This window comes from Sarcophilus harrisii, chromosome 3, assembly GCF_902635505.1.
Source record: "Sarcophilus harrisii chromosome 3, mSarHar1.11, whole genome shotgun sequence".
Taxonomy (NCBI): domain Eukaryota; kingdom Metazoa; phylum Chordata; class Mammalia; order Dasyuromorphia; family Dasyuridae; genus Sarcophilus; species Sarcophilus harrisii.
The window spans coordinates 551938628-551944293 of record NC_045428.1 but is presented as its reverse complement, the minus strand read 5'-3'; positions in this window follow the sequence as shown (position 1 = coordinate 551944293).

The following is a 5666-nucleotide window of genomic DNA, read 5'->3' as shown; positions in this document are numbered from 1 at the left end:
TCTCCACAGCAGCTCTTTCAGTTCTTTCTTCATCACTGCTCAAACCTCTCATGGTTCCCACTCCTTCTCAAGGTGAGAATTTTGTTTCATTTCATCCCTCCAAAAAAGCAAGGCCATTTGTTAGGAACTCCCCCACCTTCCCTCTTTCTCATTTCCTGTCTCTCAGCTGTCACTCTGTGCTCCTTCACCCGTTTCAAATGATGAAATGACCTTTCTCTTTACCAAAGTCAACTTCTCTACCTGCTCAAGTGGTCTCACTCCATCCCGTCTCCTCCAGCAGATTGTTCCTTCTGCAAATCCCATTCTTTCACATATTTTCAATCTCTTCCTCTCAACTGGCTCATCTCCTAGTGATTCCAAATCTGCCCACGTCTCCCGTTCCTGAAAAACCCTCGCTTGATCCTTTCCTCCCTGCTAATTATTGTCTTATATTTCTTTGTCCCTTTGTAGCTAAACTCCTCAAAAAAACTCATCTCCGATAAGTGCCTCCACTTTTTCTCCTCCTGCTTGCTTCTTAACCCCTTACAATCCAGCTTCCAACTTTATCATTCCATCAAATGTGCTCTCTAAAATTAATGATTTTAATTAAGTAAATTTTAACTAAATTAATTAAGTAAAACTATTGATCTATTAGTTGCCAAATCCACAGGCCTTTTCTCAAACCTCATTCTCCTTGCCTCTCTCTGGCCTTTGACAATATTGATCACTTTTTTCTTGTCCAGGTTTTCAGGATGTCATTCTCTGCTGGCTTTTCTTCTACATCTCTGACTGCTGCTTCTCAATCTCCTTTTCTGGATTCTCATTCAGATCACGTCCTCCAATCTTATGTGTCTATTGGGGTTCTCCCCTGGCCTTTCTTCTCTTCTCCCTGTATACCATACTTGGTAATTTCATCAGCTTCCATGGATTTAATTACAGTCTCTATGCTGATGATTCTCAGATATACTTTTCCTGCCCCATCATCTCTCCTGAATTCTAATCTTGATCTCCAAATGCCTTTACTATATTTCAAGCTGAATGTCCAGCAGACATCTTAAACCCAACATGTCTAAAACTCATAAATTCCCCCTACACTTTATCCCTGTCACTGTAGAAGGCAATGCCATGCTTCCATCCCTCAGGATCACATCCTGGATTTTTTATTCTCTCATCCCCACCCCATATCCTTATCCCATATTCATAAGGTCTGTCATTTTCACCTTCTCATCATTTCTCCAACACTTGTCCCTCTGCTCTCTGACACCTGTCGCCCCTGTAGGGCAGGCTCTTATCAAGGCACAACTGGACTTTTACAATAGCTGCCGATGGGTCTGCCTGCCTTTGGTCTAACCCTACTCCATTCTATTCTCCATTTAACTGTCAAAGTGATTGCTAAAATTCAGGTCTGATCATGTCACCCTTCTGCTCAATAAACTCCAGGGATCTTCTGTTGCCCCCAGAATCAAATACAAAATGCTCTGGTTGGAACTCAAAGCCCTTCCTAAGTAGCCCCCTCCTACCTTTTCAGTGCCCTTATCCCTTAGAACACATCTTTGCTCCAATGATCTTGGCCTTGGCTGTTCCACAAACAAGACACTCCATCTCTCGGTTCTGGATATTTTTCTGGCAATCCCCCTTGCCTGACACACTTTCCCTCTTCCATTCTACCTCCCTGGCTTCCTTTAAGTTCAACTAGAATCCCACTTTCTAAGCCTTCCCCAACTCCTTTTAATTCTAGTGCCTTTTCTAGTAAGTATTTCTGATTTATCCCGTATATAGCTTGCTTTGTAATATGTTGGTTTGTCTTCCAGTTTTTTTTCCTTCTTGATCTGATTTTTCTTGTGCAGCAAAATAATTATATAAATATGTATACATATAATGGATTTAACATATATTTTAACATATTTAACATGTATTGGACTACCTACCATCTAGGGGATCGGGTGGGGGGAAGAAGGGGATAATTTGGAATAGAAGACTTTGCAAGGGTCAGTGTTGAAAAATTACCCATACATATGTTTTGTAAATAAAAAGCTATAATAAAATAAAAAAATAAATGTAATATATTGCTTTGCATGTTATATCTTTAGATTGTAAAGCTCCTTGAGGTCAGGGAATGTCTTTTGTCTTTTTTTGTATCCCTAACTCTTAACGCAGTGTCTGAAACATAGTAGACACCTAACATATGTTAAGTGATTGATTGAGAAGGTATCAGTCCCAGAATCTCCCTGCCAAAAAGCCTGTGACTCTCCCCACAGGCTACGTACAGTTCCTGAAGTCTGCCCTGGCCCCTCTTCCACTTCCTTACTCAGAGCAACTCCCCTCATGACCAGCACAGATCCCCAGATTCACACTGCAGGACAGAACTGCAGAGGGCATCTAACCTGACCATTGCTTAAGCCCAAAATCTCTCTACAACTTTGCAGAGGAAATTGAATACTTACCCTTAAAGACCTCCAGAGATGGAGAACTCACTACCTCCCAGAGCAGCCCCTTCCCCTTTTGTTCAGCTCTCATTGTCAGTCATTTTTTCCTTGCCTTGAGCAGAATTCAGCTTCCAGCCAACATCCCCCCACCCACCCACCTGCATTGTTCCTCCCTCTGCCCTCAATATTTACATCTCGGGATTCTGCTGCCTCTGCCATCTGTTTTCCTTCCATCCCTTGAGAGTCCAGGGCCACCTGGCATCCTGTTCTAGGCAGGGAAGAGAAGGCCCACCCTCCAGCTGGTTCTACCACCACTGGTCCCACACCCATCCATCATATCCCACGGCCACAGAGGAGCAAACCAGTGATTAGTGAGTGTGATTACACACCCCTTCTGTTTTTCTCCAGAGAGCTCAAAGCACATTAACTAATTTGTTTGCCCGGTTTCTGCTGAAGGTTAAAAAAAGAAAGGGGATGTTAGGGGAGCTGGCAAGGACACAAGTGACCCCAACCCGGTTCAAAAATCAAGCAGTTAGGGTTGAACAAGAACAAGACAACCTTCCTAATTGAGGAAGGAAGTTATTGAGTATGAATGGAGCCCCGTATGTCAGTCCAGAATAATGGCAAGAAATTGTTATAGTTAATTCTATTTCCTGTCACCCCCAAAAAAGCTTTCAATTCCTTCATATTTGGAGAAAACATCCCTCTAAGTGAAGTATATAAGCCTTGTGATGGGCAGATGAGACTCTCTGAGGAAGGAAGCATCCGGTTAAATTTAGACTGTGAATCACCTCTTTGCCTCCAAATTATTAAAAAACAAAGGCCCTGACAGGGAGGAAGACAGCCTCTCCAGGGTTTTGAGTGCCCATCCCTGCTCCCAAACACTAATCCTTGTCTCTAGTCTGGGATTATTTAAAGGAGCAGTAGGAAAAGCCCAGGGGTTCTCTTGGAGAGGAGGGACTGGCAAAGGCAAACCAGAAGAAGATAAGAATTCCTTCTCTCCAAGATGGATCTTTCTCTTCCCTGTATCACGAAGAGCAAACTTCTCCTTTAAATTCTTCACATAATCAATAATTTAATCACTCTACTGCCTTCTCCCCAAGTAACCCGTATATCTCCTGTTTGCATACTGTTTGCATGCTGCCCCTCCCCCCATTACATGCTCCATAAGAGCAGGGACCAATTTTTTTTTTGCCTTTCTTTGTAGCACAGCATCTAGCATATATAGTAAGTGTTCAATAAATTCTAAAAGACTGTATTTATTTTATATTCCCTTATAAGTGTACAGATTGTTTTCCTGAAAAGAATGTAAACTCTTTGAGACCAGAAATTTTTGTAATTTTGTGCTTTGAATCTCCAATGCTTGCTATATACTGCTTTTCGTGGTGTCCAACTTTTCATGACCCCATTAGGTGTTTTCTTGACAAAGATACTGGAGTGTTTTCCCATTTCTTTCACTAGCTTATTTGACAGGTGAGGAAACTGAGTCAAAATAGGATTAAATGACCTGTCTAGTATCTGAGTAGTAAATATCTGAGGTCTTATTTGAGCCCAGGAATGGGAGTTTTTCTAATCCAGGCTCAGCACTCTATACACTGTGGAGCCATAGTTGTCCCAATGGATAATAGCATCTTGCAGAAGACTTTTGAAAGGGTAGATCAAGAAGAATAAAAGAAGGGGGCTCAGTGGCTTCAGAGGACCAGCCCTGAAGTCAGAAGAACCTGAATTCAAATCTGGCCTCAGACACTTAACACTTCTTAGTTGTGTGATCCTGGGTAGGTCACTTAACCCCAATTGCCTCAATCCCCCCCCCAAAAAAAGACTAGAAGAAATGGCAGGATGAGGGTGAAGGATTTCAGACCTTCTAGATCTTGGAATCCTCTGAGAGAGGATTAATAATGCTGTCACCTCCATAATGACAAGGAGGCCAGAGAAGAGAGCATTTGAAATCCTGAGAAGGAAGAGCAGGCTGTAACAGCAGTGACACAGAGACTAGCTGGAATTTGGGAATCTTTAATGATTCTGCCGCCCTTGATCAGTCCTGAACAGGGTGTTTCTACACAGTTGGAGATGTTCTGAAAAACTTTTTACATATGCTCCAGTATAAATATTCTGATGCCTGAAACATGAGACTAAGCAGGACCAAAAGGAAAACCCATTGTGCTCTAAGGAGCACAAAGAAGAATGGTATCGATGTGGGAACAGACCCCCAGAGGTAGGGTTTGGAGGCTAACGGGGCAGAGCCTCCATCTATGCTCTGAGAGCAGGAGAAGGGCAGTATCTGCAAAATACTGAGTGCAGTGTCTGGCACACAGCAGGGGATTGATAAGTGCTTGTTGACTTGACTACACAGAGTACAGCATGTTCGACAAGGGGAGCTGGGATTGGGGCTGTCCCTCCTGTGGTAGCTGGGGTAGCTATAAGAGAGGATGGGGAAAGCAGGAACTACATCTTGTGGGTGGTACAAGGATTGATGCAGTAGCAAGAACTAGAGCAGCTTTATGCTGACCATCAACTTTGTATCTTATTGAGTATGAAAATTGAGAATAAATCTTAAGTCCCTCGAGGGACCTTCCAGGGAGATGGAAGCTCTTTGAAAGGAGGAAATGTTTCATTTTTGTCGGTGCATGAAAAATACACAGCACAGTGCCTGGTACATAGTAGTGACTTAATAAATGCTTGTTAAATGGAACTTAATTGAATTAAATTGAAATCTTTAGGTAGATCCACTATGGGTTCATCTTAATCTCTGGACTGACAAGAAGTCCAAGAATCTCCATTAGATCTAAGTATATCTTGATCTTCTTTACAAGAATCCAGAGTAGTATCAAAGGAATCACACTATAAAAGTATTCCAATGAGTCCCATTTTTTTCTCAGCCAGAAACCCAGTCTCCTCTAATATATATTTAACACTTAAATTAAGTTCTATAGAATCACTCTATAAACAGAAAATGGGAGTTCACCAGAAGGGCCCACAGAACTCATAGTCAAGTCCAGGTTGACCCAAAATAAGGAAATATATTACGCTTTGAACAATAAAAATGAAAATCAAAACTCCTTTGGGTACACACACACACACACACACACACACACACACACACAAACACACACACACACACACACACACACACACACACACACTCATGCCTCTTCCCAGGGTTTTCTAGATGCACATTAGAAGAAAAGACTGGCTAGACTGGCACACACCCCCAAGAGTCCTACCCCGAGTATCCCAGCCTCCCAGCCCCCTATCATCTCC